This window comes from Xyrauchen texanus, chromosome 32 (assembly GCF_025860055.1).
Source record: "Xyrauchen texanus isolate HMW12.3.18 chromosome 32, RBS_HiC_50CHRs, whole genome shotgun sequence".
In the NCBI taxonomy this organism is placed as follows: Eukaryota; Metazoa; Chordata; class Actinopteri; order Cypriniformes; family Catostomidae; genus Xyrauchen; species Xyrauchen texanus.
In genome coordinates, this window is record NC_068307.1 from 30416947 (window position 1) to 30431973 (window position 15027).

Below are 15027 nucleotides of genomic sequence, written 5' to 3' on the forward strand. Positions count from 1 at the left end.
CTTTGAGCTAAACATGCCCAAAAGTAAAAATCCTCGGCTCTGGAGACATTAAAAGACACTTACGTGTTCATGATGAGAGCGCCGATGTGCCTGTGGACCGGGGAATCGAGTTGTATGGCGTGGCCGGAGAAATCCAGCGTCAACTGTCCAACATGTTTGTGATGCTGACGAAGGTTGTTGCTGACTTGGAGGATCTCGCATATGTCGATCGATTACGGCCATGGAGTTAGTTACAAGAGTGGCAGATGTTGAAAAACGAATCGATTATCTGGAGTCATCGAAGAGGGAATTGTCTGTTAATCTGCCTGCGACCAAAGTTGATTTGGAATATATTCTTGAAAAGCTTGAAGATTTTGAGAATCGGAGCTGCAGGAATAATGTCAGAATTGTTGGAATTCCTAAGCATGGGGAGGGCAGTGATATGGTGAAATTCCTAGAAGAGTTCTTCCGATTCTGCTCGACATATGTAATAAGCTGGAAATCAAGCGAGCTCACAGAGTCTCAGCTCAGAGATCTGCTGAGGGAGATAGGCCTCGATCAATCCTGGACAAATTTCTGAGATCATCCGATAGAGATCTCATGTTGCGACAGGCGAGGAGCAGCAAAGGAAATCTTTCTTGGAAGAATCACAATATTTTCTTGTTTCCAAACTTTGCGAATTTGACAAGAGAGAAACGCGATCGGTTCAAGGAATGTAAGAAACTCTTACATCAATGGAAGATCGCTTTTGCACTGATGTTTCTGGCCAAACTGAGAACACCAAGGACGGTTGCAAGGTATTTTTGTGCCCAAAAGAAGCATTGTCATACAAATTTGTGAGGCAAAATTGTGTAATCTGAAGGCAAAGTTGTCACGGGGGCTCTTGTAGGAATACATGGACCTTTTTTTTCTGTTTGTTTTTTTCGGGGTTTAATTGTTGCACTGATGCTGAAATGTGGTCTTTATAATTTTGTTTTTGACACAGTTTATTTTGTCTATTATATTAAAATTTATATGTGAATGATTGGGGCACCCCATGAAAAGAAGGAAGGTTATTTCCTTCCTTAAACATAAAAAATATGATCTTTCCACACAGGAAGCTGGAAAATTTGGGAAGATATACGGTGGACATGTTTTCTTTAGTGCTGGCTCGAGTAAGAGCAGGGGAGTCATTACATTGATAAATAAACATCTACAATTCAAATATCTTAAACAGATTAAAGATAAATTATTGTTTTAGCAGACATTCAAGGGCAAAGGTTGATTTTGGCTAATATTAATGCACCTAATGCTGATGATCAGGGCTTTTTTATAGATCTTGAAGGGATGTTGCAAGCCACTGGCACCCCTCATGATATCATATTGGGAGGAGACTTTAATCTTTTGATGGACTCTGTCCTTGATCATAGTGAAGCAAAAGTGTGCAAGCCTCTAGAGCAACATTGACGCTTCATAGGATGTGTAAAAATCTTGGTCTTACAGATATTTGGAGACTTTTTTACTCATTTTTATATATATCTAAGTCCCTCATTTAATCTTTTGTTGATTGCTCAATTGGAAACTTTTTAGTCTCAGATCACGCTTGGTGAGTTTAGAAGTGTTGCCTCATATGGAGAAAAATAAATCATATAGTGCTTTAATGTGTCCCTTTTGCAAAATCCTGATTTCCAACAAATGTTAAAGACTAAAATCAATGTTTATATGGAGACCAACTGGTCCTCATTATCCTCTGTGGGCGTGGCTTGGGAGCCACTTAAGGCGGCTCTTATGAGTCGGATCATACAGTATGCCTCATTCAACAAAAAATCCAAAGCACGAGAACTCGTGGAGTTGGAAGGAAATATTAAAAGTCCAGAGGCAGAGCTGAAGCACCGAATGTCGTCTGATGGCCTCAGAGATTTGACCTGATTGAAAAACAGATATAATACTATTTTGTCACGGAAAGTGGAGTTTTGGTTATTCAGGGCAAGACAGTCATACTTTGAGTCAGAGGACAAAGCAGGGAAGCTTTTGGCAAGATATATAAAGCAGAGAGAGTCTTTTTCTGCCATTCCCTCAGTAAAATCTGCTGGTGGTGAAATATTCATCTCGGCCATGATTTATTAATGCTTTTAAAGAATTATATCTTGATCTTTATAGTTCAAAGCCTTCGTGTATTGATGAAGATATCAGAAACTTTGTGGAACCATTAGAACTCCCTAAACTGACGACTGAGCAAAAACATTCTCTTGATTCTGAGATAACCTTGGAGGAGCTTGGCGAGGTAATTAAGGCCTTGTCTACAGGCAAGGCTCCGGGGCCCGATGGTTTTGCCGCTGAGTTTTTTAGATCTTATGCTACAGAACTGGCTCCACATTTGTTAGAAATTTATTCTGAAGCATTAAAGAATGGAAAGCTTCCCCCAACCACAACACAAGCTCGGATCTGTCTGATTCTTAAAAAGAACAAAGATCCAAGCGAATGTAAGAGTTACCGTCCAATGTCCCTGATCAAGCTAGATGTAAACATTTTGTCAAAAATTCTGGCTAACAGATTAAGTAAAATTATAACATCAGGTGGGGTTTATTCAGGCCACAGCTCTTCTGATAACATTAGGCTTCTCATCAATATCATGTGGTCAAATGATCAGACTCTGGTCGCTGCCATCTCACTTGATGCCAAAAATGCGTTTGATATGGTAGAATGGGATTATTTTGGAAATGTATGGGTTCAGGGGTACTTTTATTGGTTGGACTAAGTTACTTTATAGACACCCTGTAGCGACAGTACTAACAAATTGATTAATTTCAGATTATTTTACTCTGGATAGGGGCCACCGGCAGGGTTAACCTCTTTCCCCAATATTGTTCTGTCTTGCCCTGGAAACATTAACAGCTGCAATAAGAAAGGAGGATGATTTTCCAGGGATTGTGGCAGGAGGTGCATAAACTTTTACTTTACGAAGATGATATTTTATTATTAGTTTCCGACCCTACTAGATCTATGTCTTACCTCCACAGAATTATTAATTCCTTTTCTAAGTTCTCAGGATACAGAGTCAATTGGGATAAATCCGAAGCTTTGGCTCTGACAGTGTACTGCCTAGTAACGGTTTTCCAGTCAGGCGCCTTCCAGTGGCTCAAACAGGACATTAAGTATTTGGGCATTTCCCAACAATTTGTCTGATTTAGTCAGAGTTAATTTTGACCCCTTAATAAAAAGGTTTGAGTGATGTGGACTGGTGGCTTCATTACATTTATCGATGATTAGGAAGGTTAATATAATTAAAATGAATTGTATTCCAAAATTCAACTACCTGTTATAATCTCTCCCTATAAATGTCCCCCTCTCTTATTTCAAGCAATTTGATAGCATAGCGAAGTCCTTCATTTGGAATGGTAAGCGTGCCATGTTAAATTTCAATAAGTTACATAAGCCGATTGACAAAGGTAGTCTAGGTCTACACAAGATTTTGTTTTATTATTATTCATTCAGTCTCAGACATTTGGCTCATTGGTCGCTTCCACCTGAGAGAGCCCCTCCCTGGTATTGTATTGAAAAGGAAGCTCTTGCCCCATCTCACCTCTGCAAAGCCTTTCAATCAAATGAATCGGAGGAGTTAAGTCACACCCCATTATTTCACATTTACACTCGATATGGACAAAAGTGTCCAGAGTGTTTCATTCGGACATTTATTTCAACGTAGCCTTGAGAATATGGCAGAACCCTAAACTCTATGCATTAATAAACCATCTTTCTGCTGGTCAGAGTGGATTGTGAGGGGAGTTAATACACTCGGCGACCTATAAGAGAGTGGAGTATTGAGAGCTTTTGAAAATTTGGTTACAAATTTTGGGATTCCCAGATCTCAATTCCCAGAATTATTTTCAGCTGTGACACCTACTCTGCACTGTTTTTGGGAGTGGCATGCACCCCCCTAAAGCAGCAGTTGCTCTGGGAGTGGTGATTACTGCTTTTGGGAAAGGTCATGAGGCATCAGTGTATTACTCCCTGATAATCCAGAGTCTGTGGGACAGAGCTTCAACATCTCTCTAGAGATTATGGGAGGAAGATTTAAATTAGCTTTTTGGGGATGTTGTAAAATACAGGAGTTCTGGTTGAGGGTCCAGAATTTGATGGGCGATGTATTGGATACTCAGATCTCCTTTTGCCCCAGGCTCAGTATTTTGGGTGACGGGCGGTCATTGATGTAGGAGATAAGTACATGAAGAATTGGATCCTGGCCGGTGTTAAGGTGGGCAGACAGGTTATCCTTAGAGGATGGAAGTCAGCTGGAGCCCCCTTGTTTCGTGAGTGGTGCGAGGAGATGGGCAGGGTGGCAGATTGGGAAGAGTTGTCATATAGAAGGCTAGGAAACATGGATATGTTCATCAGGCGTTGGGGCAGCTATTTGGCCTTTTTAGAAGGCGTTCGGGGAGGGACAGTGGAGATGTGTTGTTTTATACGTGTATGTTGTAGCCTTTTTGTTTTTGAACATATACTTTTAAAAAATGTATTTCTAAATATTTTCTTCTGTTTGTGTGTTTTTGTCAGTTGTATTTGACCACTGGGGTATCTGTTTGTGTTGGGTAGTGGAGTGGTTAATTACCACAAAAAATATTTAGACTCCCTTTATTATGTCTCTCCTTTTCTTATAAAAATAAATGCAGAAATCTGGTTTATAGTGAGATATTTAAAATGGGGTCAATTTTTGGAGGGTTTCAAGGCGGAAATCTGAAGCTTATAATTTTATAAAAGCACTTGCATAACATTTTCTGTTAAACGTTGTGTATAGCTGTAGAGCTGTTAAATCATCTTTTTTAAGTTAGTTTTAGGGTTTATGATGTTTTGTCATCATGGCATGACGGTTTAAAGTTGGATTAAACTTCACACAGTTCTGTTGTATGGACCTCTCTAAAACATATCAAACATATCAACATCTTGTCAAAAGCTTCTAATATTTCATTTTAGTGAAACAGCACTTTAGAAAGTCTGGGGACTGAAATATTACAGAATGTTGTTATATTCATGTTCACTAGGGGGCAGCACTGCGCTTTGAGATTGTAATGGCAGTGTACTGGACCTCTGCTTCTCGTGCAGAAATTGCAGGAAGTTGAATTTTTATTTTATTTGTATTTTTTATTTTAGTTATGCCAAACGTCTTACATGAAATTGTGTCAAAAATTACAGAACAAGAACTGCAAAAAAAAAAAAAAAAAAAAATACAACAATTATTAAATAAAAAAATAAAAAAAGCCAGAGGGAGAATAAAAAAATAAAAACCTATATAAGGTTAAACAATGAAAGCATTTTTTTACTTTTCAATGATTTTTTTGTTTTTTATGCCCATCAAAGACATAATATACAACCAGAAAATTTACCAAGTATAATAAAGAGATTAACAATGTTCTGGATACGTGAATTTGCATTGTTATAAAGAAAAATAATATTATAAGTGTTTATACATATTTTGACATTAGTTTTTTCTGAGAGTTGGGTACACAGCTCGTTCCAAAAGGATTAACACAAAGACATTCACTAAAAGATGAACAATCGTCTCTTCTATGTCACAGAAAGTGCATTTCTTCTCAATATTTTGAATATAATTCTGGAGTCTGCTATTACAAGGGTAGCATCTATGTAATATTTTAAACATGACTTCTTTTATCTTATTTCTTAATAGATATTTATGGGGAAGAGACCAGACCAAATTCCAATTAACCCTGTCGAGCTTCATCCATTGAAAGGAAGATGCTGGAACAGATTTTCTGCTGATATGATTGTGAACAAAGTGGATATTGAATTTCCTTCTGTTGAAATTGATGTGTTATTCTGAGAAATGGGATTATAGGTTCACTCTCCTTTCAGAAGCATTTTTACATCACTAGGAATAGCATTGGCTACAATATTACTCTTTTAAATCTAATTAAACAGACCATTATCATCTATCAACTGATTAACAATATAGATATTATTTAAATACCATCTCTCAAAAAATAATGATTTATTTCTGAGAGTAATATTTTGATTATTTCAAATATTATGTTTGTAAACCAATAACCATGACAACAGTGAGGCCGGTTGGCGAAAGCTTGCTCATTTAATGGGTAGTTTACCAGTTGAGAAGGGGCACTTTAACAAAAATTCAATTCCTCCAATTTTATTAAAAACAAAATTAGGAAATATGTTCCATATAGAGTCTGTATTTTTATCCAATTTACTTAAAACATGGTTGAATAAGGTAAAGTCAACAACTCCAAGACCTCCATCAGTAATATGATTTTTTAGGACTTCTCTTTTGATTTTGTGTGGGTTTTTTTTCCATATGAAACTATATAATAATTGATCTATTGAACATGATGACTTTACAGAAAAGAGATTAGAAACTCTTGCTAGACCTTCTGCCTTTGATAATAAAACTCAACCAAGAATTGAACTTCTTTTTAATCACATCTTTAATGGGAATTAAATTCATATCTGTAAGAATTTCAATTTAAAGCAACTTTAACACCCAAATAATTAATTACATCTTTAAGATGAATTCCACACATTTTTGTTTTATCTATATTTTTTAAAGATAATATTTCACATTTTGAAATGTTAAGAGAAAGGCCGGAAATCTGGAAAAAAAAAATTATAATCTCCAATGTTTTAGGAACTTCTGATTGATTTTTTAAAGAAAATTGTGGTAAAATAATTGATAAAATAATAATTCAAATCAAAGAAGCGTAATACACTAAAGATGAAATTGTGACTAACAGCATCGAAGGGAAGTTGAACATTTGTAAATTTGCAACATCATCCTGATTATCTGACCTTTCTCTCTCCTCCAGGTCAAAGGTCACGGCCAGTATTGGGGCATTTGTGTAAACCGTGTCGTTCTGAAGAAGTACAAAGTAATTTTGCTTTGTAACTGAAAACTAGAATAAAATAATAAACAAAATTCATTTCCACCCTCAAAATACAAATTGCGTATTTCACCGGTCATCATGATGAATATCTTTCCTAGGGTAGCTAACATTTGTTCTTTAATAAAGTCGTTGACCTAAAGCAATGCTAGTGCTAGTGATGTTTTAAGCGTCTATAAAGACAAACTGGGCTCATGTGAGAACATGGTGGTGATCAAATGTCAAATAAGTATAAAATGAGCTGTAGATGAATTTGAAGGGATAGTTCACCCAAAAATAAAATACTTTCTTTCTTCTGATGAACACAAATGCAGATTTGTAGAAGAATATTTCAGCTCTGTAGGTCCATGCAATGCAAGTGAATGGTGACCAGAACTTTGAATCTCCAAAAAGCACATAAAGGCAGCATAAAAGTAATCCATATGACTCCAGTGATTTAATCCATGTCTTCAGAAGTGATATGATAGGTGTGGAGGAGAAACATCAATATTTAAAACCTTTTTTAAATTCTCCTCCCTGCCCAGAAGGTGGCAATATATATAAAGAATGTGAATAGCCAAAATCACAAGAAGAAGAAAGTGAAAGTGGAGATTTATAGTAAAACAGGATCTGTTTCTCACCCACACCTATCATATTGCTTCTGAAGACATGGATTAAACCACTGGAGTCTTATTGATTACTTCTATGCTTCATTTATGTGCTTTTTGGAACTTCAAAGTTCTGGCCAACATTCACTTGCGTTGTATAGACCTACAGAGCTGAAATATTCTCCTAAAAAATCTTCATTTGTGTTCTGCAGATGAAAGTAAGTCACACACATCTGGGATGGCATGAGGGTGAGTAAATGATGAGAGAATTGACATTTTTGGGTGAACTGTTCCTATAATATGTAACTAATTCAGGATCACATTGGAGAGCCTAGAGCCTTACATAGCCATTAAATGAAAAGCATTATATATGTTTTTTACCTGTGTGTTGTGCTCTTTTCCTTCAGATATTGTTTGTGTTTTGAGTTCCCCTCTATTTAGGAAATACATAAATGCGTAAACAAGTTGTAAAAATGACCTAGGGGCAGCTGTTATCTAAAGATAGTGGAAGATAGCGGAGGAAGTGATGTAAGAAGAAGAACATGATGAAAGACTTCGTCCACTGATCTACACAAATAAACAGCAGAGTCATGAGAATCATGAAGTGACAGTGTTATGGCTCCAGCTCTGACCATCCATCCATCCATCATCAACCGCTTATCCTGTGCACAGGGTCGCGGGAGCTCTGACCATGAACAAATAAAATGAAATGAATGAAAGACGCATTCAATGTATGGCCATATTTTAAAAAACAACCACACCTACATAATAAAAACACCCATTCAGATGAAGAAGACATTGATCATGTAATTGTAGTAGCATGGTTTTACTACGTGTGACCGTCACTGACAGGATGTGTTTGATGTTGTGAGGATGTGACACATTGTTATCACTTTTTGGAATTTTACATCTTGGTGATGGTGAGTGATAGTTTGGTTCAATGCTGGACGCTTCTGTACATTTCTTGAAACATTTGTTGCTGTCCTATTGAACACTTACGTAGATCCCTTCTCACTTTACTGTGTGTTTGGTTTGCATCACCGCATCCTGTAACGTTCACTTTCCAGACCTGACCCTACGACACGCCCCCTGAAGCAGTCTGATGTTCATCGTGGAGTGGAGATGTTTTGACATCTGTCTACTGAAGTGACTGTATCTATGTCTTCACCCTATGGGAGACATGGTCCGGAGACATGGTCTCAGACATGGTGAGAAGCAGATATCTGCTCCAGAGATCGTGCTTTTTTAGTGTTTCCCGTTTCATCTGAAAGTCTTGGTGAATTTGCTGTATGTATGTGGGTAAAACTTACTATGCTGCTTGAAGTTTTTATATGTTTTTAACATGATGCACGGTTATGCTGAATATATAATGTGCAATAAAAACTAATAATAAATGAGAAAAATGCAAAACCTCATTGTGTTGATCCGGAGAGATAGAGAGTTTTTGGAGATCCTATAGGAGGGGCAGGCAGTGCCAGGAGCCTCAGAGGAATTTGTGTGATTTGTGGGACTCCAAGCATACTGAACTGTCCCGTCAGCGAGCTGTGAGGTCAGCGATGAGCATTCATGAGCTGCTGGAGGATAAAATGAACCCTGGATTAATGTATGCATTTTTTAAGGCCTCTGTTTTCTCATTGTGCACACAATGAAGATGAACTGTGCTCTCGGGTGATTACATGCAACTGTAATGAATGTTAGCTGCTTTCCCCTTTAGTGTTTGTAATAAAACATACAAATGATCCAATCAAGCGGTAGCACCGCAACTGTCTTTGGATTTCATTGAATATAATTTGGAGACTGGATGTAATAAACACCACAAGTGTTTTCATCCCCGCTCTCCCCCTTCATCACTGCTTGACTTTGGTGAAATGAAGCCGTGTCACTTAAAAGATAAAACTTTATTAAAAGAAAAATGACATTTTTGCTCTGGTAATTAAACAGCACTATCACCTTTTCAAGATTTAAAAACAGAACCAAAAATGTTGACGGCTTTTGCCGCATTCCACAGCGCAGCACAATGAAGAAATATGGAATTTGGGTCACAAAAATGGCGGCGGCGTGTCATATAGAGACGTCACATGAAACGGGTCAATTTGTCCCACTCCTCAGCACCCATAGATGACAGTTATATGTTTACTGTTTACTGGCAGGGACTATGTTTTCTGGCGTAAGGATGGCATTTAATGACTTATAAAATTTTAACGAACAATTGTGTCCTTTATATTTTTATTATGCGGTGACCGTTTTATAAAAGCAATCAGACACTCGAGGCTGTGCCATATTGTGAATATAGTCATGGCTGAAGCGTCACGCCTAACAACACCCTTCAGCCGTGACTATATTCACAATATGGCACAGCCTCGAGTGTCTGATCGCTTAATTCATGTTCGGAGCTTTACTCCCTGCTGTCGTTTGTTTTTGTTGGGAACTCATCCCATATCTTTGACTTTGGGTGGCACGTGACGTTATTGCCCAGATATTAGAAGAGATAAAACCATTACAGAATCTTGCAAATGGTGCAATTGAGATATGAGTGTGAATAAATGATGACAGAATATACATTCTGGGATGAAATTGTCCTTTAAGTGTTAAGTCCTGTTTTAGGCAACATTTAGCAGATGTTATTAGCCCTAAACTCCTGTTTTAAACTGTGTGTTTGTTTGTTTGTTTGTTTGTTTTGTTCATTTGGTGGAGTGTGTAAAATACACACAATACACTACAACAATATGTTTTTGATCTGTTGCCATGACAACACTATTTAAGATATCAAAAATCCCTTCGCTATTATAAATCAGCAATGTCTTGGCCTTATTCTAAAAAAAACTTTGAAGGGTTTCGGATAAAAAACAGGACTTTTTCAAAGTCTGTTCTAAACGCCACACTTCCTGCTGCCAGTTGGTGGCGCTATTACCGTTACCCACAATAGCCAAATCCATGTGATCAGCGCCCAGTACCAAACATAGATCTCAATTTTGATCTAAATCACACATTGTACGCAGAAGATATGAGACACTTCCTGTTTACATTTTTTTGCCATTAATATATTGCCTCGCCATGGCAACACCATTCAATATATCAAAAATCCATTTGCATTTTAGCATCTTCAATGTCTTGACATAATGTTGCCTAAATGTGGTGACTGTCATATGAATTCTCTTGGAGGAGTATTTAAATGTTCAGAGCCTGCAGGGGGCCTGGGTAGCTCAGCGAGTGTTGACGTTGACTACCACCGCTGGAGTCGTGAGTCTGAATCCAGGGCGAGCTGAGTGACTCCAGCCTCCTAAGCAAAAAAATTGTCCCGGTTGCTAGGGAGGGTAGAGTCACATGGGGTAACCTCCTCATGGTCGTGATTAGTGGTTCTCTCAATGGGGTGTGGTGAGTTGTGTGTGGATTGTGGAGAGTAGCATGAGCCTCCACATGCTGTGAGTCTCCGCGGTGTCATGCACAACGAGTCACGTGATAAGATGCGCGGATTGACGGTCTCAGAAGCGAAGGCAACTGAGACTTGCCCTGCCACCCAGATTGAGAGTAACCGCACCACCACGAGGACCTACTCCCACCACGAGGACCTAGTGGGAATTGGGCTTTCCAAATTGGGAGAAATTGGGGATAAAAAAAAAAGTTCAGAGCCTGTGATTTTCAGAAAATCACAAATGTCAGAATTTCGGTTGGGTAAGCTAATGACTGTAAGTATGAAAGTTGTTCGGCTTTATGAGAACAATATATGTACCAAATTTGGTAACTCTAGGTGAAAATGGGGGTGATACAGAACACGCCTTACATGTGTGACCTTTTGCCCAGTCCTAATAGTCAACGAATCTGATGTGTGTTCAAAATTTCATGACATTTTAAGCATGCCAAGTGCCTCAAAAACACCCAAGTATAGGAAGAAAGGAATGATAAAAATGAAAGCATTGCCACGGCAACAGTATTTAAGATATCAAATATTCATAAAAATGTTAACATCAGCAGTGTCTTGACAGAAAATGCCTTAAATATGCCTTTTGGACCATCAAACAGCCATCAGCCTGATGGCACCCATTCACTTGCATTGTATGGACATACAGAGCTGAAATGTGCTTATAAAAATCTTCACTTCGGTTCAGCGGCAGAAGGAAAGACATGCACATCTGGGAAGGCTTAAAGGTCTGTCAATCATGAGAGAATTTTCATTTTTGGGTCAACTAATCCTTTAAGTTTCACGAATGGTTTGTGGTTTGTCTTGTGTATGTTGTTTGGTAAGAACTTTAGGATAGGTTTAAAATGGACCAAAGAAAATGAAAGGATGGAGAAACTTGGCCTATGAGATTTATTTATTTTTTTTGCCTCCTTTGTGATCAAGTCTGAAGCTGCCAGTTTGGGTTTTACGACGGCATTATGGCAGAAATCACCATGACGGTTGTGTGTAGGTGACACCATTTATTTGACAACGTGGAACAAAATGGGTGCTATTATTGTGTTTTGGTGCACTGCTGCACGCTATCACACAAAAGAAGCCTGAGGGCCAACTATTGTCTGTCCTGTTGGGCTTCACAATTCCAGTGGCGCAGTTCAGGGGCCTTTGAGTCTCGTGTTTGCCCCAGACAGCTGGTGGGCTGTTCTCACCAGAGCTCTTCTGGGAATCTGAGTGTCAGCCGATGGGACGTGTCATGAGTCATCTGGAGGTCTATTGAGGTAATGAGACTGAAGAGGACAGTCAGGTGAAACATCCTGCTGGAGCTGTTGTATGGGTACTGAGATGGAAATTTGATTTATTAGTGGACAGTAGACATGATGTACAAATGGAGAACCACATTAGTGCTTTTGACATACAGAGTTGACAAGAAAAGTGTTTCACTTTTTATTGTTGCAGCCTTATGCTAAAATGCTTTAAGTATTTTTTTTTTCACTTCAGTCTACTCTCCATAATACACGATGACAAAGAAAAGTACAGATTTTTTTGATAACTTTCCAAATTTATTCAAAAGAAAAACTGGAATCTCACATTGGCATAAGTATTCAGACCCTCTGCTATGACACTTGAAATTTAGCTCAGGTGCATCCCATTTCTCTGGATCATCTTTGAGATGTTTCTACACTTTGATTGGAGTCCCCTTGCGGCAAACTCAATTGATTCGACATGTGGAAAGGCACACACCTGTCTATATAAGGTCGCACAGCTGTAAATGCATATCAGAGCAAAAACCAACCCATGAGGTCAAAGGAACTGCCTGCAGAGCTCAGAGACAGGATTGTGTCAAGGCACGGATCTGGTCAAGGCTACGAAAATGTGTTGGTTCAAGAGCACAGTGGCCTCCATAATTCATTTGGAGCAACCAGGACTCTTCCTAGAGATGGCCGCTCGGCCAAACTGAGCAATCAGGGGAGAAGGGCCTTTGTAATAGAGGTGACCAAGAACCTGATGGTCACTCTGGTTGAGCTCGAGAGATCATGTGTGGAGATGGGAGAAACTTGCAGAAGGACAACCATCACTGCAACACTCCACCGATCTGGACTTTATGACAGAGTGGCCAGACTGAAGCCTCTCCTCCGTGCAAGACACATAAAAAAGCACCTAAAGGACTCTCAGACTGTGATACACAAGATTCCCTGGCCTGATGAAACGAAGATTGAACTGTTTGGCCTCAATTCTAAGTATCATGTCTGGAGGAAATCAGGCACCGCTCATCACCTGCACAATACCATCCCAGCGGTGAAGCATGGTGGTGGTGGCATCATGCTGTGGGGGTGTTTTTCAGCGGCAGGGACTGGGGACTGGTCAGGGTTGAAGGAAAACTACAATAGCAGGCAAAATACAGAGATATCCTTAATGAAAACCTGGTCCAGAGTGCTCAGGACCTCAGACTGGGCTGAAGGTTCACCTTCCAACAGGACAATGACCCAAAGCACACAGCCAAGATAACGTAAGAGTGGCTTCGGGACAACTCTGTGAATGTTCTTGAGTGGCCCAGCCAGATCCCGGACTTGAACCGAATCGAACATCTCTGGAGAGACTTGAAAATGACTGTCCACAGATGGTCCCCATCTAACCTGACAGAGCTTGAGGGGATCTGCTGAGAAGAATGGCAGAAAATCCCAAAATCTAGGTGTGCAAATCTTGTCGCATCATACCTGTGGAACTCTCACGGGAAGCAGGACAGGAAACGAAGGTTTCAACAAAAAAAGGTAAGACTTTAATTGCCGTATGTCTCACAATAATTTACACAGTAGTTTACACAAAGACACAAGCGCACTGGGTTGGCTTGCACGGTCGTCTTCACTCTGCTCTGAGGCTGCTGGCTTTTTAACCGCTCTCCTCGCCTACTGCAATTAGAGACAGGTGTTAGTCATAATTTGGCCCAGGTGTGAGCGCCTTACCGCTTCTCTCCCGGACGGGCGCTTGACCACGCCCCGCTGCCACATACCCCCACCGCCCGACTCAGGCCGGGCGTCATCCGCCTGCCTACCACTCCCCCATTTCTGGAGAGGAAGTCGGCGGCAGCCATCTGCACCCCCGGTCTGTGGACCACCTTGAACTTAAAAGGCTGGAGAGCCAGATACCAACGGGTGATCCGGGCGTTAGTATCCTTCATGCGGTGGAGCCACTGGAGTGGGGCATGATCCGAACAGAGGGTGAAGGCCCGCCCCAGCAGGTAGTATCGGAGGGTGAGGACCGCCCACTTGATGGCCAGACACTCCTTTTCCACAGTGCTGTACTTAGTCTCCCTTAAGGAGAGCTTCCGGCTAATGTACAGCACCGGGCGCTCCTCCCCCTCCACCACCTGCGAGAGTACGGCCCCCAGCCCTCCGTCTGAAGCGTCCGAAAGAACGCTTAGATAGAAAAGGGAGAGAAAAGTCAGGTGCATGCAAAAGCGGCCCCCCACAAAGTGCAGCTTTAATCTGCGTAAACGCCTGTTGGCACTGCTCCGACCATTGGACCGGATCTGGAGCCCCCTTTTTAGTGAGGTCAGTCAGCGGGCTGGTGACGTCCGAATAATTAGGCACAAATCTTCTGTAATAGCCAGCCAGCCCCAGGAACTGCCTCACCCCTTTTTGGTCTTAGGTCTAGGGCAAGTCGCAATCGCCGCAGTCTTTTCAATTTGGGGACGACCTGGCCATGACCCAAGTGGAACCCCAGATACCGCACCTCCACACGTCCAACCACAAGACTTCTTAGGGTTTGCTGTGAGCCCCGCCCACCGCAGCCGATCTCAGGATCGGCCCTCAGATGTTGCACGCACGCGCGTATGCGGTCTGAGGATCCGATCCATGAGTCGCTGGAACGTGGCTGGTGCCCCAAACAAACCGAAAGGAAGCGTCACAAATTGGTGTAATCCAAACGGCGTGGTGAAGGCTGTTTTCTCGCGGGACATTGGTGTCAAGGGATCTGCCAATAACCCTTTGTTAAATCCAGGGTCGAGTAAAATCGAGCAGTACCTAACCGATCGAGCAGTTCATCAACACGGGCATTGGGTACGCGCCAAATTTAGACACCGCGTTGACTTTTCTGTAATCCACACAGAACCGAACCGACCCATCACTCTTGGGAACAAGAACAACCGGCTGGACCAATCACTGTGGGATTCCTCTATTAC